Source organism: Botryllus schlosseri, chromosome 5 (assembly GCF_051294905.1).
Source record: "Botryllus schlosseri isolate E-star chromosome 5, Bs_hap1, whole genome shotgun sequence".
NCBI lineage: Eukaryota > Metazoa > Chordata > Ascidiacea > Stolidobranchia > Styelidae > Botryllus > Botryllus schlosseri.
Genome location: NC_137240.1, coordinates 12,917,839 through 12,945,705, shown reverse-complemented (window position 1 = coordinate 12,945,705; position 27,867 = coordinate 12,917,839). Strand labels below are relative to the sequence as shown.

At 38.2% G+C, this 27,867-nt stretch overlaps 2 long non-coding RNA genes across 5 annotated transcripts in view; both read left to right on the top strand.

Moving 5' to 3' along the window:
- Window positions 1–27,867, top strand: part of LOC145439059 (uncharacterized) — a 79,831-nt gene that overhangs the window by 18,598 nt on the left and 33,366 nt on the right. The gene's annotated exons all lie outside the window — the stretch shown is intronic.
- On the top strand, window positions 20,366–27,627 carry LOC145439058 (uncharacterized). Of its 4 annotated transcripts, XR_013915081.1 has the most exons (7): window positions 20,377–21,960; window positions 23,433–23,488; window positions 23,835–24,027; window positions 24,425–24,544; window positions 25,099–25,288; window positions 25,778–25,876; window positions 26,245–27,627. It is a non-coding gene; the product is annotated as an uncharacterized LOC145439058 (long non-coding RNA). The 4 variants fall into 4 exon arrangements; XR_013915080.1 differs by having other exon boundaries at window positions 20,366–21,960; window positions 23,433–24,027; XR_013915079.1 differs by having other exon boundaries at window positions 20,380–23,488.

Here is a 27,867-nt window from a genome sequence, read left to right as displayed (position 1 = left end):
TATATTTTTGAAAGTAGTTTTAGGACATGTTTGCGGCACTTTTGTGATGTGTGTATTGATAGATATCAAGTGTCCCTATTCTACCAAATCAAGATCATTAGTAGACTTGAGCGTTTAGAAGAAAGTCTTCATTTTGAAATGAGTCGGTGATACTATAGTACTTGCCCAGCATCACAAGTACTTTGACAAGTGCAGGGCAGCTTGTGCATTGCATACTCAAAACTTATGCCATTTATTCGTTTTGGACCCGACGATACCCTAAGATTCTGAATAGAAGAACTACCTAATTCTGATATAATAATATTTCCACAACAATACTTTCTTAATCTTGCATACTCTCGCTTGATTTTACAAAATTCTAAGAGTGCTGACGAAATCAATAACTGGCCAATAAATTCGACAAATTCATAACTTGAGAATGTATTTCCTTTGTACCGAGAATGAAACAAATAGAATGTAGGTATTGGTCACAGATTAGGTATTCCTGATTAATGTTGCCAACTTGCCATAAACGGAGGCAGTTTTGACTTAAGCTATACACTGCTACTGTGGAGGTTGTCTTAAACTGACGACTCACTTAAACACAGAGTTGGCTTGAAAATGGGCAGGCATAAGCAATACAATTGAGAGGACTGTGTTGGTATATCAAAATTGACGTAAACGAGAATAACAGCAAGCAGTGTAACTGTAAGTACTCCATGGCAATCTATAGTTATTGCGTTGCTGCATCGCGTCGACGTCAGTATCTTCCATTGACAAGCCAAGATCCTGAACGGCGTCTGTGTAAATTTAGGGTGCTCTGGCACTGAGAACGATGGTAAGGGATACAAGTGTTGTTGGGTCCGTATGGTTACGAGGCTGGTCTCACACAAATGACCTACTGGTGGCATTGATGTACCGTATGTCGACAACAATGTCAGTTCCTTCCCAGCGTTTTGGGTGGATTTCTACCAAGTTCAGGAAGTATATGTGGTCCCGACTTTTAAGGCCGGTAGCGTCTTGAAGTGTTCGCTCCACCTCCCTACGGTGACGTCATTCCATAGACAGTTGAGCTGCATTTTCTCACAGTTCAAGGGGTAAATAGCGTGCGTGTGCTTCTCGTTCTTGCGATAAAGGAGATGGTGTCTTCTGGAGAGCAGTTTTTGGTAGAGATACCAATTGCATCATACAAGATGCCAGGATCAGAGATGCCCCGGATATGGTTTACGTATAGCGCACAGTGCAACTTCACTGGCACAGCAATCAGGTACAGATTAGTGAGGCTAGCATCAATGTTCGCATTGATTTGTTAAACATCTAAAAGTATGTATAAAGTATAAAGTATAAATAAAATGGTTATGAATTAGCCTACCCTCTGATTTTTGTTTAAGAAATTTGTGTAGATTTTGTATAGGGCAATGCAAAAGCTACTGAAGGTAGAAAATTTTAAATTTGGCTCAACTAGCTAAATTTGCTATACATTTTTTTGAAAACTCAACCATTTCATGGCATAGCCAGAAAAATTTTATAAAACTATTTTATTTTTTCAATAAATTAATTTTTTTTGTAAAATCTGATAGCTTCACTTCTGCATGTTGGAATTGAGCCAAATCTGGTGTGCAACCTTTTTTAAGCCAACCTAACAATTTTGTTCGTGAGACAGTGAAATTTGGAAAAAAGTTGATTTTGAACAACACTGATGTATAGAAACTTGACCAAAATTTAGAAAAAACATTGGCAACAGTGCCAGTACAAAATTATACGAAGTAGTGTCATGAGTAACAGCAAGACCTGGTCTTCCATTAAAAGAATATTTACATTCCAGTTAGAATGATACCAAATTGTAAATAGCTGCATCATCACAAAAACCAAGTCGAAAGTACGGTACTCTTGTCCTTGTCCGGCAATAGCAGTCTTCTCAGCACTATCCTTGAAACAATCAATAACTTCCTTCTGATTGGCATGATTAAACTTAAATTTGGCTGACCGAAATTCTTGATTATCTTTTTCGATAAATGGCACAGATATCTTAATAGGATAATAGCTAACCGATGCCTGCAGTTGATGCATCTATTCTTGGGCCAATTTCACTATATAAACACTTTATTAAAAATCTAATAATAGTGGGTTATCTTAAATCATTTGCTATTGAAGCTGACTCGATTACGCTGTCTTGGGGCACACAAAATACCGGTGTGACATTTGATACCACCAAACAAACAAGTCAACTTGGATCAAATGTTAATTGTATTTATCATTCCCACTAGCTTTATTAATTTCAGTCACTTTCCTGTCGTTTTCTGGCAATTCAGAAGTCGATGGAAAGACTACTCCGAATTGTTTTCTCATCCATTATAACAAATTGGCACGTTATACCCTGGCATTTTGCGCGGCTGCAAAACAACATAAACCTACCTAGTTAGTGTCTAAAAGTCATGAAACTAGCTAATAAGTCATAGAAGATAACATAAAACCCAGAACTGTACTTCAAACAACCTCACTGAGACAGAAAATACGATTTGAAAACAGACCAATATCGCAAATTAACACAGGGAGCGGCTATCTAAAATAGTTGTTTGGCCCCAGCGAGTAGTTATGTAGATCGGTCGTGACGGGCTATGGGCTCTTATGGGTGCGGCGGCGAGCGGCTGGAAAACTCGTGGTGGCGAGCGGCTCTTATTTCTTATGGGTGCGGCGGCGAGCGGCTATTGCGTCTTATGGGTGCGGCGGCAAGCGGCTCTTATTTCTTATGGGCGCGGCGGCGAGCGGCTGGAAAAACCGGGGGTGGCGAGCGGCTCTTATTTCTTATGGTGGGGTGGCGAGCGGCTATTGCGTCTTATGGCGGGGGTGGCAAGCGGCTCTTATTTCTTATGTCGGAGGTCGCAAGCGGCTGAGAAACCGGGGGTGGCAAGCGGCTTTTATGCCTTATGGTGGGGTGGCGAGCGGCTATTGTGTCTTGTGGTCGCACGGTAACCCTTTTCAGCATAGGGATAGCTCGCACGCGGCTTCGTTGTTGGCATGTCGTACTTCGTGTTGAATATGTATCAAGTAAATAGTCATGTGATTGGTCCTTAGGTAATGTGTATATTCCAAATTACGGCGAGTACGACAATGATATATCGTTATTCTTATGGACGCGGCGATGATTCGTACTTTCAGCCATCTCTCGCGCGGTGTTGAATATGTACGAGTCACCAACAATAACCGCACAAACGGAAACGTGGCTTGTTATGAGGATTAAGCAGTGCGTGCGACAGACGGCGATTCGAATATCAACAATAGTCGCGTTCGCAAACTAACACTTCAAAAAGATGTGAAATATTTGTAAAATCCTACGATCGCTCACAAGATACCACTTCCGGCATATCAATCTATCACTCAATACACAACCGAAGTTGAATTGTAATTGAATGCATAAATTTATCACCTCGACATCAAAATTCGAAAACAACAACTTGACGCTTTATGTTCTCACTCTAATTTCATGATAAGTGTAATAAGTGCCGAATAACAGATACACCACCGGCGAGACTTGAATACCAACAAATTGTCACTTATTTCTATTCTAGCCGTAATCCTTTGTGAAGTTAACGCTTATTCAAAAAGGTGTGAAATATTTGCAAAACCCCGCGATCACTGACAAGATAATGTCTCGGACATAACCATCTTTCACGACTTGGTGTCATAACCATACCGATCGCTCACGCGGTGAAATTTTAGTAATCAGTTTGTCACAGAACTTGATTTCGCTGGTAAGATTTAACAAGTAACGAATAACAGACCGCCAGTGTCGGTAACTGGAATAGCGACAAATTGTCACTTATTTCCGCTCTAACCCTAATCCTCTGTGAAGTGAACGCTTATTCAAAAGGGTGTGATATAATTTTAAAACCCGACGACCACTCACCGGATAATGCTTCAGACATAGCAATCCCTCATACCCGCTCACAAGGTAATATTTCGGTAATTAGTTTGTCCCAGAGCCGTCGCAGACGGTGATTCGAAAACCAACAATTTGTCACTTGCCCGCGATCGCTATATGTTTCACGCCTCTCGAATATTGGCTGACTTTAGTTGCGTGATAAGATCCATGAAAATATTCAATCGATGTGTTAGTTTGTCAACTTGAAATGTAACTCACTACACAAATCAAGTTGAATCGTATTTGAATGTATTGATTCGACCCAACTCAAATCCTATTAACGCGATCTGTTGAATCGAACGTAACCTGAATATTACTGACGCCAACATTCACCCTCATCGGATCATTCACACATTCCACGCCGCTGTTTTAACACTTATAGAATCAATACCAACTATCTCTGACCCGATAATATTCAATCATTTTGGTAATTTGCCAACTTTAAATCCATTCGCGGGATGTACTAAAGGTAAATCCAAATAATCCAGAATGAAATATTTGGACTTTGACATTGTGCGAATTGAAATAGGTTTGACAAACATGACTACCAACTTTCACCCAGTCACATTTCAAGATTATACTTTGAAACAATCCTTGAAACTGACAACTCTATTCACGACTGAGTTTTCCGAGCAACTCGGTAAGGTCATAGTTACTACCGCATTACCTAATTTACCCGACCAACTCGTCATGATCATTCCTGAAATCAACACAAACATGACTACTGACTTGAGTCAACCACAAAACAGCATCAAGTTTTAAATCCGCTTGTAGCTTACGGCTTATTTGAATGCGGGTTATGTTTTGTTGTAATTGAGTGTACGGAAATAGTATTACGTCTCGACATCTCACCATCTTACCATACTCAAAGAGTCAACCACGAAAACATTGTCAAGTAAATCCGTTACCCAACCAACTCAAACAGTATCAGTATGAAAAACAGCCAAACATACACGAATCCATACAATCACTAAAACCTAAAATCCATAACAAGCTTGGTTGTATTCATATCCCTACACATCTTTTTTTATTCAGCTTGAAAAGTCGTTACTATTCTGTAAGATTGAGGAATTACTACGTGGTATATTCTGCAAGACAAACTAATTACTACTCGGTATATTTTGTAAGACAAAAGTAATTACTTCTCAGTGTCGGCGACTTGAGATTAACATAATATGTTTGAGTATACGAGATTTGAAAGTCCGACCAACGTAGTTGAGAATTCATTTCTTACAATCGAACGATGGTGTTATATTCAAAGTTATCATGCTGTGAACATAAGGATTGACACATTGATTTGACATATGAGATTTGTAATAGTTGATCATTACTTTATTATTAAATTATTTGCGTTAATTAGACCCGGCGTTGTGGTAAATGTTATGACAGCAACAGACTTTTCAGTAACCAATGTTATTAACATATTAAGCTGTAAAACTATGTATGTCTGAAATGTTCTTGATAGGAAAATTACTCCACCTTGGTAAAAATCACTCGGCGTATCGCGGATATCAGAAAATATTTCCAGTAACCAAGACTAAAGATGAAACGACAATATCGGTATTATTACATTCAACAATCAGTACAATTATTAAAATCTATCGTTTGCGATAAACAGCACTAAAGATGTAATAATTCCAGTATTCATACATTGAACATCCGATACAAAATGCTTTATTATCCCGATTCCCAACGGGTAATTGAAACGACTAAGTGTAGAATCAGTATATCACAATATCGTTACTATTGAATCCAACGATTTATTGTCGGAATTTGTGACAGAGAATTGAAACATATGCACTTTACAGAGTATGAAAATATCACTTTGAGTATCGAGTACCGTTCGAAGCTAGCGATCAATTCTTAATCATTTCAGTAACTCCCCATTGTGCGTGCTAAATGTAAAATATCGCTAGGTTATACACTCTAAGACTTTGATTATTGTAAAAGTAAATTGTGATATGTTTGTTAGATGCATCCAATTCAACTAGAAGTGTCTAGTGCCCAACACTCGTAATATCAAAAAAGTACTTGCTACACTGTTATTTGCTAAACGTGTTTTGCATTGTTGTTCATTTTTAGTATTGATTGAAATCATTCTTGAACCCTCAAATAATAATTCCCGACATGAAACCAAGCCGCTGAAAGTCGTTACCATCACGAAGATACAATGTGTACGATGTTTGTCAAATGTGTCCTACCTGGCCAATAGAAAACAATTTTCACTAGCTTGGTAATGAAACCGAAGTCTCCATTCGATATTTTGTTTGTGTCAAATACTTTACAATGAACACATTTGCGTGGTTGAGCTTTACATCATCAGACTGCCATCTGTACATCAAGAATACATCCGACTTGTAACTGGGTCGTTTACCTAACCGAGTTGTATGCACAGTTTGATATTTTTGTCATTTAGTGATTGCTGAACATACCACTTCGAAATACCGCATTGATCTCAATTTCCATCATCGTGATAAGTGAAGTACATTTGTTTCGAATTCATAGCAATAGGCTTTTCTATGGTATGATAAATTATTGACAAGTTCTGCTTAGAAGATTGGTTGCATATCACGAAAATAATATACCACACATATTATTACTGTTACTCCATTCATCGGTATTTTTTCCGTTGTCGATTTTCAAACGAGTAAAATTTATTACTTGAGTTGGTCTGCTTACTATATTTAAATGTAAACTCACCCGTCTTTCAACAACAAACAATGTTAAAAAAGTATGCAATCAAACACAACAAGTTTTACGATACTAATTATTATCCCACATAACCCATTTCTTACCGAAGACATATGAAATATATTCATGTTACACGAAAATATTCGCTCATGCTACAAACCTGTACAATGATTGGTGGTGCTTTCAAACTGTTTCGATACCTCAAGAACTTTATTGTCTGAATGGTTGTTCATGTATCGTAATAATCAAGTAGTTCAACACAGAACTAGTATTAACAGAAACACCAGAGTTGTTTACACAAAAGTTTGTATGCGTACAGTATGCGAATACCATGTGTAAGTCGAGCGCAATTGCGGTATCCATCCAAGTTTAGTTAACACAAATTCATTACAACGGAGCCGCGTAAACCTTCGTGAAAGAAAAGCATACCCACTTCCCGAGGGTTCTGTCAATATCATAACAATAAACCAGATACTCCAACAACAGAGTACATATGTTTTCTAGTCACGATCCTTACATCTTTCACATAGATCAATCTACTTTGCTACCGAAAAGTGCTGAGTCATCATATGGTTGTCCTCACAACTAAAACATACTATCGTACAAAATGGTCGTTATAGTTTGCACACCAACGGTACATCGTACAAGTAACAAGGTTCGAGAATCCAGTTATTCAAAAAAAAACGTGAAAGTATTTCTACACCAAGTCGTTATGTTGACGAAAGCGTATATTGTAATATCATGATCGATTTGCATTCGTTGGCCACAAACTGTCACTACTCTAAATAATTCTTTTTCACTCAAACACAATCGCATATTTGTCACCATTCGTTTTCATCAAGCACGAGTTCAAGAAACTTACTTACTACGACATGAATTTTTATTTTTATGTTGTGTAAATAGGTAATAATTAAATCAAGTAACACTATATCAACATCATCGACTTGTGCTAATAGATTTACATGCGGTCTTGTGGTTTTCGTCGGGTCATACAGAACGAACTAACTGTAGACTCCTCTCTGTTGTACAACTACTCGGTAATCGAAATGCATTAACATGTAAACAACGATCTTGTTTCGTCTCACCAAAAATATGTTCACTGTCGCGATACTCCGCACAAGACGCGCATAGCCTTTTCACACTCGTAATAGTATACCAACGTCAAACGATAACGTTTAACAAGACCAACGACACTGAACCCACGACGTTCACCTATGTAAAATTACCACTTTCACTTGCCAGTCCATCGTTTACCTGACTAAACATATTATTTTCCTTTGGAGATCTGGCGTTTACCCAGAGTAAGAAACCATTTTCACTTGTAAATATATTTTTTCCTTGGCTAACAAACCTTTTTTCACTTGGAAATATATTTTTTCCTTGGCTAACAAACCTTTTTTCACTTGGAAATATATTTTGTCTCTGGTTAACAAACCTTTTTCACTTGGAAATATATTTTTCCCTGGGTAACAAACCTTTTTTCCCTGAGCAACAAACCATTCTCACTTGGTGGTCCGTCGTTTAGCCGAGTAAAAATATCATTTTCCTTTGGAGATCCGGCGTTTACCCAGTGTAACAATACATTTTCACTTGGAAAAATACTTTTACCTAGAGTAACTAATCATTTTCTCCTGGGTAACAATCGCTTTTCGTCTGGAAACTATCATTTAACTGAGTACCAATACCGTTTTCACTTGGAAATACATTTTTTCCCTGGGTAACAATACCATTTTCGTTTTGAAAACTGACAACCACACCGGTCAATTTGATATTTTTGTATATTGTTACAACAAACAGTGACGGAAATATACACAGACAACCGGTTTCAGAGTATACCCCATCGGTCGTATCACATCAATATCATCGGTTAACCACATACAATATGCTCTTGTACACTGAAATGCATGTTTTGGAAACTTGGACAATAGGCCTCGATAGTTCTGTGATGTCCGGGTTCGTGCTTTGGATTTTCCAGAGTCAAAATGTCTGAATAAAACACCTCCTCGACGACGGTTGGTATGTGGATAACGGTTGGATTTATGTCACCCATCGCGATAACAATTCCTGGTCGAGTTTTCCACCGGCATGTTTGCTATATTGTGTCTTTATTGGTCAATGTATGTCTCGACATTCAGTTTGAAATCGGAAATGATAAAGTATGTAACCGGATCCGGATATCAACTCTGAATCGATAAACCAATGAACAATATTCAAAGTAAACATGTCACACCCTGTGTTTCCACGAAAAAATACCATCCAGACATACGTCGCGCTTGTTTGCCCACACCAGTATACGCGCAAATGGAGGTGTGTGACATTGCATGCAATGTGTTGGTATACAAACATCGATCCACAGACATTATCATAGTCGGTAGTTTTGATGTAGATCGAATGTCACCCGATAACAATACCAATAAGCCACATTGCAATGACTCTGAGTCAATCTGAAGCATGACATACAGACACACAAACACGGAACCGTAACATGGGTTATTCGCACGGCGGTGAAAGTGAACTGTACAGTATATACCAATATTGTGATCACAGTCAAATATGCGAACCGTGTACAATCATATACCCAGGTTTTTGTTGGATATGTACAAATCCGATAAATCGATACATTTCTATTCCCTGGACATCAATAATACAATCGCCATTCAAATGCATCACTCGAATGTGAGGTTCGTCTGGTGTAAAATCCATATCAAATAACACCAAAGTGTGCCTTCCGTGTTTTATCATTTCCACCGACGCTTCTTGTCTGTGTCGTAACGCTATGGTGCTGGGACTTGAAAAACGACGGATTATGAAACGGGTTGACATGATCTTCGATATGACCAACAGAATCGACGTCAATAGCCTTGTGACGATGTCGTTTCAAAATGTTACCGATATGACGAGCGCAACCTCGATCTCTTGCGGCGATGACCGTTTCGAAATGTGGCTGGACGAATGGGACCCTCAAGGTGGCGTGTTTTATGATTGTGTGTGAAATCACGAGGTAGTGTTCTATTTGTGATGTACGATTGCAGTCTTCACAGAAACACACCTTATTGGATCACAGTATCAGTCCGAGATTTGCAGAATCACTGTTCGCGATATTTATCTGGAGTCGTTATGTGGGAGTAGCGACATCCATGCATCGTGATTTAGTGAAAGACTGATCGCAATCATTTCGAGCACCGTACTTCGATAGTTCACATTGGTCAAACGCTGCAGCAGAAAACTTCGGTGTCGACAACACGACGGATATTGACCGATGTATCCAATTGGTCTAGGTGGTCTGTCCGGAGATAGGGTCATGACTATCTTGTAATGTTACAACACGATAACACCATCGAATAAATCAGTGAACGGTGTCGAAATATCGATGTAATAGCGCAGACTCAGAGTCATTGCAATGTGGCTTATTGGTATTGTTATCGGGTGACATTCGATCTACATCAAAACTACCGACTATGATAATGTCTGTGGATCGATGTTTGTATACCAACACATTGCATGCAATGTCACACACCTCCATTTGCGCGTATACTGGTGTGGGCAAACAAGCGCGACGTATGTCTGGATGGTATTTTTTCGTGGAAACACAGGGTGTGACATGTTTACTTTGAATATTGTTCATTGGTTTATCGATTCAGAGTTGATATCCGGATCCGGTTACATACTTTATCATTTCCGATTTCAAACTGAATGTCGAGACATACATTGACCAATAAAGACACAATATAGCAAACATGCCGGTGGAAAACTCGACCAGGAATTGTTATCGCGATGGGTGACATAAATCCAACCGTTATCCACATACCAACCGTCGTCGAGGAGGTGTTTTATTCAGACATTTTGACTCTGGAAAATCCAAAGCACGAACCCGGACATCACAGAACTATCGAGGCCTATTGTCCAAGTTTCCAAAACATGCATTTCAGTGTACAAGAGCATATTGTATGTGGTTAACCGATGATATTGATGTGATACGACCGATGGGGTATACTCTGAAACCGGTTGTCTGTGTATATTTCCGTCACTGTTTGTTGTAACAATATACAAAAATATCAAATTGACCGGTGTTTGTTTTTGGGGTATTCATGGTGTTTGTCGACTACTATGGTCATTTACACCAGGCCGATATTCTTCTTATTTTCCGTAACTGCCGACTTATAGCACGGCCCACCTCTAGGCTTTTGTAAGACACCGCTGACGCGGATGAGGTGGCGAGGAGGAGCCTAGGTAAACCTCCAACACTTAGGTATCGGAATTCGGAAGTCGACCTCGGTCGGACTCGAACCCGCACCCATTGGTGTTGCAGCCGCGGATTATACCACTGCGCTATCTCGCCACAAATTGACCGGTGTGGTTGTCAGTTTTCAAAACGAAAATGGTATTGTTACCCAGGGAAAAAATGTATTTCCAAGTGAAAACGGTATTGGTACTCAGTTAAATGATAGTTTCCAGACGAAAAGCGATTGTTACCCAGGAGAAAATGATTAGTTACTCTAGGTAAAAGTATTTTTCCAAGTGAAAATGTATTGTTACACTGGGTAAACGCCGGATCTCCAAAGGAAAATGATATTTTTACTCGGCTAAACGACGGACCACCAAGTGAGAATGGTTTGTTGCTCAGGGAAAAAAGGTTTGTTACCCAGGGAAAAATATATTTCCAAGTGAAAAAGGTTTGTTAACCAGAGACAAAATATATTTCCAAGTGAAAAAAGGTTTGTTAGCCAAGGAAAAAATATATTTCCAAGTGAAAAAAGGTTTGTTAGCCAAGGAAAAAATATATTTACAAGTGAAAATGGTTTCTTACTCTGGGTAAACGCCAGATCTCCAAAGGAAAATAATATGTTTAGTCAGGTAAACGATGGACTGGCAAGTGAAAGTGGTAATTTTACATAGGTGAACGTCGTGGGTTCAGTGTCGTTGGTCTTGTTAAACGTTATCGTTTGACGTTGGTATACTATTACGAGTGTGAAAAGGCTATGCGCGTCTTGTGCGGAGTATCGCGACAGTGAACATATTTTTGGTGTGACGAAACAAGATCGTTGTTTACATGTTAATGCATTTCGATTACCGAGTAGTTGTACAACAGAGAGGAGTCTACAGTTAGTTCGTTCTGTATGACCCGACGAAAACCACAAGACCGCATGTAAATCTATTAGCACAAGTCGATGATGTTGATATAGTGTTACTTGAATTAATTATTACCTATTTACACAACATAAAAATAAAAATTCATGTCGTAGTAAGTAAGTTTCTTGAACTCGTGCTTGATGAAAACGAATGGTGACAAATATGCGATTGTGTTTGAGTGAAAAAGAATTATTTAGAGTAGTGACAGTTTGTGGCCAACGAATGCAAATCGATCATGATATTACAATATACGCTTTCGTCAACATAACGACTTGGTGTAGAAATACTTTCACGTTTTTTTTTGAATAACTGGATTCTCGAACCTTGTTACTTGTACGATGTACCGTTGGTGTGCAAACTATAACGACCATTTTGTACGATAGTATGTTTTAGTTGTGAGGACAACCATATGATGACTCAGCACTTTTCGGTAGCAAAGTAGATTGATCTATGTGAAAGATGTAAGGATCGTGACTAGAAAACATATGTACTCTGTTGTTGGAGTATCTGGTTTATTGTTATGATATTGACAGAACCCTCGGGAAGTGGGTATGCTTTTCTTTCACGAAGGTTTACGCGGCTCCGTTGTAATGAATTTGTGTTAACTAAACTTGGATGGATACCGCAATTGCGCTCGACTTACACATGGTATTCGCATACTGTACGCATACAAACTTTTGTGTAAACAACTCTGGTGTTTCTGTTAATACTAGTTCTGTGTTGAACTACTTGATTATTACGATACATGAACAACCATTCAGACAATAAAGTTCTTGAGGTATCGAAACAGTTTGAAAGCACCACCAATCATTGTACAGGTTTGTAGCATGAGCGAATATTTTCGTGTAACATGAATATATTTCATATGTCTTCGGTAAGAAATGGGTTATGTGGGATAATAATTAGTATCGTAAAACTTGTTGTGTTTGATTGCATACTTTTTTAACATTGTTTGTTGTTGAAAGACGGGTGAGTTTACATTTAAATATAGTAAGCAGACCAACTCAAGTAATAAATTTTACTCGTTTGAAAATCGACAACGGAAAAAATACCGATGAATGGAGTAACAGTAATAATATGTGTGGTATATTATTTTCGTGATATGCAACCAATCTTCTAAGCAGAACTTGTCAATAATTTATCATACCATAGAAAAGCCTATTGCTATGAATTCGAAACAAATGTACTTCACTTATCACGATGATGGAAATTGAGATCAATGCGGTATTTCGAAGTGGTATGTTCAGCAATCACTAAATGACAAAAATATCAAACTGTGCATACAACTCGGTTAGGTAAACGACCCAGTTACAAGTCGGATGTATTCTTGATGTACAGATGGCAGTCTGATGATGTAAAGCTCAACCACGCAAATGTGTTCATTGTAAAGTATTTGACACAAACAAAATATCGAATGGAGACTTCGGTTTCATTACCAAGCTAGTGAAAATTGTTTTCTGTTGGCCAGGTAGGACACATTTGACAAACATCGTACACATTGTATCTTCGTGATGGTAACGACTTTCAGCGGCTTGGTTTCATGTCGGGAATTATTATTTGAGGGTTCAAGAATGATTTCAATCAATACTAAAAATGAACAACAATGCAAAACACGTTTAGCAAATAACAGTGTAGCAAGTACTTTTTTGATATTACGAGTGTTGGGCACTAGACACTTCTAGTTGAATTGGATGCATCTAACAAACATATCACAATTTACTTTTACAATAATCAAAGTCTTAGAGTGTATAACCTAGCGATATTTTACATTTAGCACGCACAATGGGGAGTTACTGAAATGATTAAGAATTGATCGCTAGCTTCGAACGGTACTCGATACTCAAAGTGATATTTTCATACTCTGTAAAGTGCATATGTTTCAATTCTCTGTCACAAATTCCGACAATAAATCGTTGGATTCAATAGTAACGATATTGTGATATACTGATTCTACACTTAGTCGTTTCAATTACCCGTTGGGAATCGGGATAATAAAGCATTTTGTATCGGATGTTCAATGTATGAATACTGGAATTATTACATCTTTAGTGCTGTTTATCGCAAACGATAGATTTTAATAATTGTACTGATTGTTGAATGTAATAATACCGATATTGTCGTTTCATCTTTAGTCTTGGTTACTGGAAATATTTTCTGATATCCGCGATACGCCGAGTGATTTTTACCAAGGTGGAGTAATTTTCCTATCAAGAACATTTCAGACATACATAGTTTTACAGCTTACCATCAGTCCCACCAAGACGCAGCGAAGCTACGTTGTTTCGACTACGCACCGGTCACTGCGGACTCAATGCACATCTCCACCACATTGGCTGCTCGGAATCACCATTGTGCGAGCATTGCGGCGAATTAGAAACGGTCGAACACTATATTATGACCTGCTCACATCTGACTGAGATAAGAAGAAAGCTACAACATATCGCGCAGACAAAGAACGTACCTTTCCAGCTATATAACCTTTTAACGGACAGCAACATTATTGCCGATCTACTGGACTTCATACGAGAGTCAAAGCGTCGCATTTAGCTACGTACTCATCTTGTATTTTCGTGACATTTCATGCTATCATTTTGATCAAAATGTCTAAATCGCCGTGGTGCAAAAAGCCTTCGATGCGAAAAGCACCACTAAATGTTTTTATACATAATAATAATAATAACATTGGTTACTGAAAAGTCTGTTGCTGTCATAACATTTACCACAACGCCGGGTCTAATTAACGCAAATAATTTAATAATAAAGTAATGATCAACTATTACAAATCTCATATGTCAAATCAATGTGTCAATCCTTATGTTCACAGCATGATAACTTTGAATATAACACCATCGTTCGATTGTAAGAAATGAATTCTCAACTACGTTGGTCGGACTTTCAAATCTCGTATACTCAAACATATTATGTTAATCTCAAGTCGCCGACACTGAGAAGTAATTACTTTTGTCTTACAAAATATACCGAGTAGTAATTAGTTTGTCTTGCAGAATATACCACGTAGTAATTCCTCAATCTTACAGAATAGTAACGACTTTTCAAGCTGAATAAAAAAAGATGTGTAGGGATATGAATACAACCAAGCTTGTTATGGATTTTAGGTTTTAGTGATTGTATGGATTCGTGTATGTTTGGCTGTTTTTCATACTGATACTGTTTGAGTTGGTTGGGTAACGGATTTACTTGACAATGTTTTCGTGGTTGACTCTTTGAGTATGGTAAGATGGTGAGATGTCGAGACGTAATACTATTTCCGTACACTCAATTACAACAAAACATAACCCGCATTCAAATAAGCCGTAAGCTACAAGCGGATTTAAAACTTGATGCTGTTTTGTGGTTGACTCAAGTCAGTAGTCATGTTTGTGTTGATTTCAGGAATGATCATGACGAGTTGGTCGGGTAAATTAGGTAATGCGGTAGTAACTATGACCTTACCGAGTTGCTCGGAAAACTCAGTCGTGAATAGAGTTGTCAGTTTCAAGGATTGTTTCAAAGTATAATCTTGAAATGTGACTGGGCGAAAGTTGGTAGTCATGTTTGTCAAACCTATTTCAATTCGCACAATGTCAAAGTCCAAATATTTCATTCTGGATTATTTGGATTTACCTTTAGTACATCCCGCGAATGGATTTAAAGTTGGCAAATTACCAAAATGATTGAATATTATCGGGTCAGAGATAGTTGGTATTGATTCTATAAGTGTTAAAACAGCGGCGTGGAATGTGTGAATGATCCGATGAGGGTGAATGTTGGCGTCAGTAATATTCAGGTTACGTTCGATTCAACAGATCGCGTTAATAGGATTTGAGTTGGGTCGAATCAATACATTCAAATACGATTCAACTTGATTTGTGTAGTGAGTTACATTTCAAGTTGACAAACTAACACATCGATTGAATATTTTCATGGATCTTATCACGCAACTAAAGTCAGCCAATATTCGAGAGGCGTGAAACATATAGCGATCGCGGGCAAGTGACAAATTGTTGGTTTTCGAATCACCGTCTGCGACGGCTCTGGGACAAACTAATTACCGAAATATTACCTTGTGAGCGGGTATGAGGGATTGCTATGTCTGAAGCATTATCCGGTGAGTGGTCGTCGGGTTTTAAAATTATATCACACCCTTTTGAATAAGCGTTCACTTCACAGAGGATTAGGGTTAGAGCGGAAATAAGTGACAATTTGTCGCTATTCCAGTTACCGACACTGGCGGTCTGTTATTCGTTACTTGTTAAATCTTACCAGCGAAATCAAGTTCTGTGACAAACTGATTACTAAAATTTCACCGCGTGAGCGATCGGTATGGTTATGACACCAAGTCGTGAAAGATGGTTATGTCCGAGACATTATCTTGTCAGTGATCGCGGGGTTTTGCAAATATTTCACACCTTTTTGAATAAGCGTTAACTTCACAAAGGATTACGGCTAGAATAGAAATAAGTGACAATTTGTTGGTATTCAAGTCTCGCCGGTGGTGTATCTGTTATTCGGCACTTATTACACTTATCATGAAATTAGAGTGAGAACATAAAGCGTCAAGTTGTTGTTTTCGAATTTTGATGTCGAGGTGATAAATTTATGCATTCAATTACAATTCAACTTCGGTTGTGTATTGAGTGATAGATTGATATGCCGGAAGTGGTATCTTGTGAGCGATCGTAGGATTTTACAAATATTTCACATCTTTTTGAAGTGTTAGTTTGCGAACGCGACTATTGTTGATATTCGAATCGCCGTCTGTCGCACGCACTGCTTAATCCTCATAACAAGCCACGTTTCCGTTTGTGCGGTTATTGTTGGTGACTCGTACATATTCAACACCGCGCGAGAGATGGCTGAAAGTACGAATCATCGCCGCGTCCATAAGAATAACGATATATCATTGTCGTACTCGCCGTAATTTGGAATATACACATTACCTAAGGACCAATCACATGACTATTTACTTGATACATATTCAACACGAAGTACGACATGCCAACAACGAAGCCGCGTGCGAGCTATCCCTATGCTGAAAAGGGTTACCGTGCGACCACAAGACACAATAGCCGCTCGCCACCCCACCATAAGGCATAAAAGCCGCTTGCCACCCCCGGTTTCTCAGCCGCTTGCGACCTCCGACATAAGAAATAAGAGCCGCTTGCCACCCCCGCCATAAGACGCAATAGCCGCTCGCCACCCCACCATAAGAAATAAGAGCCGCTCGCCACCCCCGGTTTTTCCAGCCGCTCGCCGCCGCGCCCATAAGAAATAAGAGCCGCTTGCCGCCGCACCCATAAGACGCAATAGCCGCTCGCCGCCGCACCCATAAGAAATAAGAGCCGCTCGCCACCACGAGTTTTCCAGCCGCTCGCCGCCGCACCCATAAGAGCCCATAGCCCGTCACGACCGATCTACATAACTACTCCAGCGAACCAAAAGTCACGTGACTTTCGAGCCCAATCAATCTGCTCACGATGTGAACTGAAAGTTAAGGTTACGTAGGCTTACCATACGTCCTCTTTTAAGAGGATTTGTCCTCTTTTTTGACTTTTTTGAAAGTGTCCTCGGAGGACGCCCTTTTGTCCTCTTTTTTGAGATTTTGTCCTCTATTTAGAAAATTTAGGTCAGATTTAAAGCAAATTGCGAGTGATATGCCGAAAATTGGCACAGAAGTGACGGTCCGGCGGATCTTTCGGTGTGAAAAACGGTGAATTTAGCTCTGAGCGAAAAGCTGACTTTTTTTTTTTTTTTTTAGTCAAACGATCACAATGTGGGAAAAATTCACCGGTTTTTGAGAATTCTACTCCGGTTTTGCATCTTGCAAATTTCTGAAAAAGTGTCCTCTTTTTACATTTTCAAAATATGGTAAGCCTAAGGTTACGTAATTTTGAAAGTCCTAACCAGTTAAACGAAATGGTAGTCCAGTCCACGTACAATGTTCTCTTGTATATCCAACATTACTAACCAGGGTTGTACTGACTCGAGTCGCGATTTTGTGGTGAATCGACCTGACTTGAGTCATTTTTTCAGATTTTTGTATTGACTCGACTTGTGCTCGAGTCATTGTGCATGACTCGAACCAAGTCATATGACTCGAGACTCAAACTCATTTAAATTGCCAAGAGCTTCTTCGAGGTACAGGAACCTCGATATGCAATTAAATAGTAGGCCTATATTCATATTAAAATGAACCCGAATATTTTCGGCTGACACTCGTCAGAGGTAATCGCCAGCAACTAGTAGAGAATTAGAAAAAAATTGTGTATCAACAATCGTATCACGAAATATGACGTCACCAGCACGACATTTCAAATTATAGAGAATTCAATGTACCATTTCTAGATGGTACACGAACTTCTTTTGTTGTCCTTGGCTGGTGTAGTTTGATAAAAGTCGACTCCAAGGCACACAAATGAAAGTGTGAAGATGCCAAACAGCCAATAGCTGTTTAAGTGTTTATAGAGATGTTTTGTTCGGGTATTGGATAAACTTATTTGCAAAAATCCATTTTCTCCTGTAGTATAACCGCTATTCCAGAATAACTTCAAAATGAGTTGATAGATAGAAATAACTAGACTGAACGTTATATGCTCTTTAAAATATGTTTCTCAATCTTGGTGCCATATATGTTGCGATAATATCCAAAGCTGTCGTCGTAAGAGTTACGCGTTATTATTACAGTCGCCACCATTCTTTTGGAAATGGAGTTTTGTCACTTTTCCATATAAAATCGCAGTGCGGATTTTTAAAGCACGACTGGATGTTATTTTCCAGAAAAGTCATTATTTTGTTGCTGCTAAATCACTGGCCTACATAGCGTTGCATTTAAAACAAACGGTGTTTTAAAACACTTTGTTTAAATCATGTTTCGAAGAGTGTTTTAAAAAGAGGCCTTTTAAAAAAATGTGTTGTTTCAAGTTGTAAAATCATGCCATAATTGTGTAAATACTCTACAAAAATAACATATTGTATGAGCCTACGGACAATTACCACCCAATATAGCCGACATATATCAATATGGGATGGTTGCAAGTTGCAACCCTCAAAATAGTCGGTTCAACAACAAAAGTACATATATTTCGTCAAAGGAGCTATTTTTACCCTGTATTTTCAATGGTCAATTTCAATCTCATATGACGTCACAATTAAATATTCGTGACGTCATTACTTAAAAAAAAACATAAAAAAAAACAATAAAAAACATGTTTTAAATCAGGGCCTTTTTTTAAACATGTTTGTTTTAAATTGATTTTTGTTTTAAATGCAACCCTAGGCCTACAGTTAACATTTTGCACACGACAGATGACGGTTGCACGATAATTGAGCTAAATTTGAATCAAAACTTAGGGGTCCGCGGGGTTCTGTGACGGTCCAAAGAATCACTGAGGCTCGCTAAGTCCTCCACAGCCCAGGTATTCCTATTTGTAGCAAAACCTTCATCCCCGAAAGCCTCCTTCTAGTCATTTGCACGCAACAGCAAAATGTTTAATGGCAGCGAAAAGACATCACAATTCAGCGAGTGATAATCCGGCCGTCTGAGATGAAATATATCGCTGTGCATACTCATTTTGATTGCGAATAGCCTATACTTATACGAACATATTGCTGTTTAGATATGTTTTGTTGGGGTTTTGGAAAAATTGTTTGCAGAAATCAATTTTCTCCTTTGGTGTAGCCTATATGACCGCTATTCCAGAATGACTTCAAAATGATCTGATAGATAGAAATGACGTCATCTGCTCATTAAAATATGTTTCTCAATTTTGGTACCGTACATGTTGCGATCATATCCAAAGATGTCGTCGAAAGCGTTACGCGTTATTATTACAGTCGCTAGCACCTATCCCTGCGGAAATGGATTTTTGGCACTATTTCATATGAAATCGACGGCGTTGATTTTCAAGACACGACTGTGCATCTGAAAAAATCGCAGCTACAGAATTTGCTTTAAAATATTAAAAGTCTTACCAAGTTCCACATTAATAGCATGATGTTATTTTCCAGAAAGGTCATTTTGTTGCTGTTAATTACCAGCCTATACAGTTAGCGTTTGCGCGTTACAGATGACGGTTGCACGATAATTGAGCTAAATTTGACTGGAACTGGGGTCCGAGGGACAAAAATGCGGAGAAGCACTAGCCTATAAGCTACTTCAATACTGCTCCAATTACAATGAGGGATATATAACAATAATAGCGGAGTATATCAATCAATGACTGGATGTTCATAAAAATATTACCAAAATCAAACGAACGAATGAACGAATGAAAGAAAGAAATAACGAATGTAGCTTGGCTACTGGCCAGTTTGTTCACAGGCCAGCGCATCCCTCACCCTCTAGGTAGCCGGAATACTTTTCTGATATCCAAAGTGAACGACCTAATAATGCACACATCATTTCATAACAACATCCATTCAGGTATATATAGAATATAGAGAGTTCTATATATCCCTGCATCCATTGCAAGAATACATTTATTTTAACTTAAAAACATTGCGGCTGTCCCCTATAAAGAGTTCGACGCACTTAAGGGATTCAAAAAAATTCATATATGAAACCGGTGAGGCAAGGTATGATGTAGCAATCAGAATTAGGAACCATGAAACTTGTGTTGTAACGATGACAACAACAAATTTCGGGCAACTCCAAAGTCAGGGTTGCCATGCCGCGCTTATTTTACAGATGATCCTGATTTGCAAAAAACCGACAGGTGAATCATATCTTGTCCAAACTCTATATTTTGAATCTAGATGGAAAAGTAGCAGCAGTGATGAGAAGGCTCGATTATTGGTGACTCGATTCAATGATATATGTACATCTTATGCGTCATTGCTCGACTTGACTCGAGTCATTTTGTTAATCGTGGAAAATGACTCGACTGGACTTGATTCAGTTTGTGTATTGACTAATGACTAGACTTGGGCTATACTCGAGTCATTGCCAGAGGTGGTCAAAATAGCCAAGTCAGCTACTCAAGTAGAAATATATGTAGCGATGCAAATATCTACTCAAGTACGAGTGGAAGCAGTGCTTTTAATAGAAGCCTAAACTACCCTAAGTATATAGACGTAGAATTGGCTAACTTTAAATCTACTCAAGTAAGTAAGTAAGTAGTTGTGAAAAGCAGTAAGAAATACGTTATCATGGACTGTCAAAAGCTGTAAACTGATCTGTGTGGAAGTATCAGAGATCTTTATTGATGTTGGTATATACCTGGATGCATTAATATTAAACAGCATCATAAGATGCAAATCATAGTTTTCCTATGGAACAACGGTTCTTAACTTTTGGTTTCCCTGGCGTACCATCTAAAGAATGTGATAGAATGACGTACTCCCCTGTATTATAAGGGCGGTATAGTTCACACGGAGAGCGATACGGAGAAGTTCCATCGGATACTCAAACTTTGCGCGATTAGTACGTTAAAGAGCTTCTTGGAGGTACAGAACTTCAATATACGATTGAATAGTATATTCATATTGAAAAGAACCCGAATATTTTCGGCTGACACTCGTCAGGGGTAATCGTCAGCAACTAGTAGAGAATTGAAAAGAACATATACAACATATACAATGTTCTTTCCAATTCTCTACTAGTTGCTGACGATTAGGCCTACCTCTGATGAGTGTCAGCCGAAAATATTCGGGTTCATTTCAATATGAATATACTATTCAATTAGTACGTTAACTAAACACATGGCAGATCATAACATATATAACGCAATCTACACTGTAAATCCGCAAGGTCGTATTGAACACTTCATAACACTTTTTTCTGCGTACAGACACACTTTTCGGGCATATAAACGCATTGGGCCATTATCGTCGCAACGCTTCTGCGTATTTCTCCGTTTACATGTAACACTTCGCCAGTGCGGCTTATTTTCAAGAAAATCTATACCTGGTTATTTATCATCAATTTTGCATTCATAAACCATCGCTACGTTTGGAGATCACATTAAATCACGGTATATGTAAAATAATATTACTCACTTGACCCAACACTAAGTTTAAGGGTAATATTTCAATGAAATATACATATTTCCCTGTGACGCGGAGGGGTCACAACCTTCGTTACGGTAGAGCGCGCTCGATTTCAGTTTGGATTTGAATTGGTGGTTCGTCAGGCTTCAGGCAGAGAGTAGGGTACACGAAAAAACTTGGCGAAATGGATATATTGAAGCAGTTTCTGCTACCTGATGGCGTAAAGGATCATAACATCCATGTACTGTAAGGTATGGAAATGCGGTAAATGTTATTGAATGTATGTAATGTGAGAATAGTCATAAAATTAACTCGTTTTGACATTGCAGTAACGTCGTTTGTTTTAGATGTTTTAGCAGGCTACTGATATCCCTTATTCATATAAATGTTCTTTAGATGTTTTGCAGTATAGGATTCGTCTGATATTATTGCTGGATGATCGAGCTTCGAATCTGATAATATACCAGGCTGCGACCAGGTCCAGTACTACGGTACTGATGGGAAGCTGCTATAAAAGTAACTTTTTTGCCACATGGATAAAGGGATGTTCTCTCTATCCACACTGAAATATCACTATGTAGGCGATATTGTGGTCCATTGTGGACATGTAGCCTACTGCAATGTCAGCAATTGAATGCCGGTATGACAGTCATGCAACGGTTTTGATTGTTTTTCAACTGCAAGACATTTTACACTGTAGGCCTACTGTTTATTCCAAGTGGTAAGGTGTCAACTAAAGCGATTTTTTTTTGAAATGTCAAAATAGGTCAGAATTTTGTCAAAATTGTACCGTCAGGTCAAAAATTGCCAAAATTCTTTACAAAATCAAAATTTTGTTGGCAACTTGCATTTCGTTTGTATCATAGATGATTGCACTGTCGGTGAACTTATCATTTTACAATTTACATCTTGTAGCCTACTTTATAGTCCTACCGTTGTAGACGGACCATCGTCTGCTCATTGTGAATCATAAACTGTCAAATGAAACAAATACTCAACGTAGCCTATTGCACTATCCTAACTGAAGCAAGACTGCGTGGGCATTGGTTCTTCTATTAGAAACCGTATGATGAATAATTGCGATGTAGACAACTTTGTCATAATGAGAGAGAGAGAGTGCAGTGTACGCACAACTTCAGTGTTGCCGGCCAACAACTGCAGCTGGTGAACGTTCTTTCTTCATTCTTGCCAAGCTACTTAGTTAGGACAGACACTTTCTACCCGAAAATGTCGGAAAGTATCTTTCGTTGTACTACAACAAATTTTTAATTATTTCTACCATAATACGAGATGTAACTAATACTAGAATTATTCATGGGTCCAGATTTCGATAAAATAAGTTCTTTTTCATGTAAAAATTTGTCAATTTTCATGCTAAAAGATTTTTTCAGGTCAAATTACTTCAGAAGAACAGACAGCTCCAGCCAGAAATAAAAATAAGTTCCGGTAATACAATTCTAACACTATGTGAGAAACACCTAATTTAAGTACATGGGGTCAAAATTAGGTTTTTCATCATCAAAATATGTGTGAATTTGAATTTTTTAGTCAAAATCTTACCTTTTTAGGTCCAAAAAATCGCCCCAATAATAGTGCAGCCAAACAAACAATCTTTTCAACAAACCATGGATCACAAGGGGTAGTATTTGTTTTGCCCAATCCCCGAATTTGACTTTTCTGAGTTTATTGTGATACGGTAACTGAACTAAACTCTATTTTGCAGGTAGTATGTATTGAACTTGGCACCTTTTTGAAATGCATTTGCTGTATGGAATACTGGTAAGCATCACGGTGTTTTGTAAGTGAACTGGTATATCCTTAGAGAATGAATTTGATTCTGTTGCAATCGGTTATCTTTGTGATAAAGATTTTTATGAATGTTTGCTGGTAAAATTTCACAAAAATTGTTAACGATCCAGGAAGTATACTAACTGTGCCAGAGTAAAATTGGTGGTAACGTCATGTGCAACTTTCCATTCCATTACTCAATTATTCTATGAAATACACCCTTCTGTCACGCACAACTTATTGCAGAAAAAAAACTGTATCCAGTATGATATCTGCGTGATTACTGAGCAGTTCATTTGTATTGCGAATTTTGGCAACAAATATTTCTTTTCAATAGTCTTGGATTGCTCCTCAAATTCGTTCAACTGATGTCCACTCTTTAAAAAGAGCCCCCTGGGTCTACCGTGCCTGCGCTATCAGACAATGTTGACAGTGACGTGAGGAGTCGTTCGTAACGGGTTTTGTGCCGGCACAGTCATCTTATGTGATACAGACCTTTGTCTCAAGAGCCCATGGATACATGTGATTATGTAAGCCTATTTTTTCATTTTATATATCACCATTGATTATGAAATTTGCTGGTTTTTGCAGTCCTACTTTTCTCACGAACTATCTCGCAGAGTAGCTTACGGGCTATTCGATATGAGCTGAAAAAGGCTTCATCTGTGTACACTGTACCGTACAGTGTACCCTGAACTGTGTACAGTGTACACTGCACACTGAACAGAGATTTAGTTGAACGTAATGAGCTCGTGTAACTTGTACTTTAACTATTGCTTACTGAACTATAATGGGCTAAGTCAGTGGTTCTCAACCTGGGGGGCAGAGCACCTCTCCTGCGCTTCTGTAACCTATCTGTGTGAAATATTTATATTTACTTCTGCATCAAATCTACAATTTTCCTTTGTAATGTTTCGTATTTTCTAGGAGCAGCATTTGGATTAGACCAGTAAAAAAAAGATCCGCCATGGCACGCCACGAATCAGGGACTCATCAAGCCTGGGTTGCGGCTGATGGAAAGAATATGAAAAATGCCCTAATGTGCAGGTAGTAGGCTATGTATTGCAATTGGCAACTTCTTGAAATGCATTTGTTGTTTAAAATACTGGTAAGCATCGCGGTATTTCGTAAGTAAACTGGCATATCCTTAGATAATGAATTTGATTCTGCTGCATTTGGTTATTTTTATGAATGTTTGCTGGTAAAATTCCACTAAAATGATTAACAATCCAGGAAAGTATGCTACTCGTGCTGTAGTAAAATTGGTGCACATGCAACTTTCCATTACAATAATTATTTGTTCTATGAAAGACACCCTTTTGTCACATACAAATGTATCCAGTGTGATATCTGCGTAATACTGAATGCCGGTGACGTCATATTTTGTGAAACGATTTTTGATGTACTACGTTCTTTCGAGTTCTCTACTAGTTGCTGACGATTACCCTTGACGAGTCTCAGCCGAAAATATTCGGGCTCATTTCAATATGCATATACTATTTAATTTGATATTGAAGTTTTGCACCTCGAAGAAGCTGTTCGAATATTGAATAGTTCCCTTGTATTGCAAATTTTTGAAACAAGTATTTTCTTTTCAACAGTCTTGGATTGATCTTCAAATTCATCCAACTGGTGTCGACTCTTCGAAGAGACCCCCTGGTTCTACCGTGCCTGTGCTAACAGACAATGTTGATAGTGACGTGAGGAGTCATCTGAACGGATTTTGTGCCGGTGCAGTCATCTTTTGCGATAATACTTTTGCCTCAAGAACCCATGGAAACATGTGATTATGTAAGTCTATTTATTCATTTCATATATCACAATTGATCATGTAATGTGCTGGTTTTTGCAGTCCTAATTTTCTTGATAACTATCTATATATGCGATATGAGCTTAAGAGAGGCTTGATCTGTGTACATTGAACAGAGGTGTTCTTGAATGTAAAGAGCTGGGGTAACTTGTATTTAAACTACTGCTTACTGAACTATACTTGGAACATCAAATTGAGATCATTTCCCATGTCGTGCTAATTCCAAATAATTTCGCTAATTAAATTTCATCAGGAGGGAAGTATTTTGAAAGATTGAGAACAATTACAATTACTGCAATGAAGGAAAAGTATTCAACACCTTCGATAAGATGTCACAAAGTTTTTTGTACTAAAGACAATCAATGTGTCCTTTGTCTGGTCAATTATTGTAATGGCAATCCAAACCCATAGGAATACCGATTCTACTATATTTATTTTCGGATCTTGTTTGCAATCAATTACATTTTCAGCAAAACGAGGTTGATGAAGTCAACTGTCTTCTTCTCCAAGCCAAATTGAGAGACAAGCTAATACAATCCAAGACCCAAGCGCATGTCTTATTGAAACAGGTATCGTAATCTTTCTGTTTTGTGGACCATACAAATTTACATGGACCGTTCGTAGACGTACATAGACGTTCTGCTGTAAATTTCATTCTGAGTTAAAGTTCTGCATTCTCACTGTGGCCTGTGCGTCTGAATGTCAATGTAAATGTCAAAATGACCGAATTGAAAAAAGCGCAGACCTATTTCAAGATATTTTTATTAGTCGTTATGCCAATTTTAGTTCTTCTCAGTGATAGGATTTCACATGTACCCGAGCGCCTTTCCTGCGCTTGTGTAACCTGCATGTGTGAAATATTTATAGTTATTTCTGCATAAAATTTAGAATTTTCATTGACATATTCAAAACTTTGGAATTTAATCACATTTTCAAGGAGCACAACTTGGAGTCGACCAGTAGAAAAGAAGCAAACACCATGGCACGCCACGAATCAGAGATTGACCGATCCTGGATTGCAGCTGATGCCAAGAATATAAAACTGCTTCAGTGAAAATGAAGTATTCAGAAACATTGTTGACGTTTTGAGCTACTATGCATTGGATTGTCATACCCTGAAGGAGTGGTTCTCAAACAGGAGAAAGCATTTGAAGGGGCGTGAACCCGCTGTCAACTAAAATCTTTTTCGCACATGGCAGCTTCTACTTATTTCTCTGTGTATGGTCAGAATTTAATATTTGAATATTCTCTCATCAACAACTATTACCGTCACTGCCATCCAACTATCAGTTGGGATTTCTAGCGTTCTGGTTGCTTTTTTTAATTTCATGATACGACGATAAGGGGTGTGTGAAATTTTTTTGCTATCATACGGGGCGTGTCCAAATATGTTCAAGAATCATTGCCCTAATGACTTCCAGATTTCATATTTTGCAGCAGACTGGCAAATAACAACAAAATCTTTTCTGTAAATCTGCAAAATTTGTATGGACTCAAAGAAACGATTTCTTTGTTATTTAAACAAAAGTGATTGGCATTAACCTGATATAAATCCTTGTAATGCAAGCCCAAGAATATTATTGATGCCTGGTTAGCACTTAGCAGGCCCAATTTCATTAAGAGTAAAAAATACTTCATTACTTGTTTATCGTGGTAGTGGTAGTGAAACTGATATATTCATTGTTTGTTTTTTTTACAATAAAATTAGAAATTTACAAGCCATAATTTGATCAATTATAAATATGTTTTACTGATTTGTGTTGATCATGTTTTCCGTTAACGGACGTAACCAATGAATTTAATTCCATGCCATTGTCACGAAAGTTAAAGATACTAAATGATATTTTGTTATCACTATCCCTAATTCGCTATGATTCATTTTCATGATTGAACGAGTTGCATGATATTTGTAGTGAGTTTGCTCTTGATCATTTTTGATGTTCGTGATTTCATGGACTATTCCGGAATAGGTTTCAACTGCTGATCTGAATTTATGAAACCCTGTCACAGCAGCTATTGGAAATTTCAATGTTTGCACGTATTTAATCACCCAGGTTGGGTATTATAAGCGTCATCTATTCAGGAATCAATAAAATCTGATTTTATTTTGAGCCCTGCGTTCCGGTGACTAGTCAACCAGCCACTTTGAGGCTGAACACTTTTTAGGTAAACACTTTTAATTTAAACACTTCGCAACACTTCTATGCGTTCAATTTTTGGATCACGTTTCGTGTTCAATTTTCCGGGTTGAGCAACACTTCAGAATTTACAGTGTACATTTAATTTTGCCTGCGGAAAATAGAGGGACTACTTCACAACACACATGTGTTTATTCTCTTCTTCTCTCGACCAAGTTACATTACTCGAGATTAGGACGGACCAGAGAGGCATTTCATTGTAACTTCAAAAGACTAATATCACAGTCTTAATTGCTATTGCGTCAATCAGTACTGGTACTTGTAAAATAGGGTCAGAAACGGATAGGAATGAGGAAAATTAGAATATTATGAATGTCACCATATCACAAAGAATAGTTGTAAATGAGTGGGTTGAGCATGAC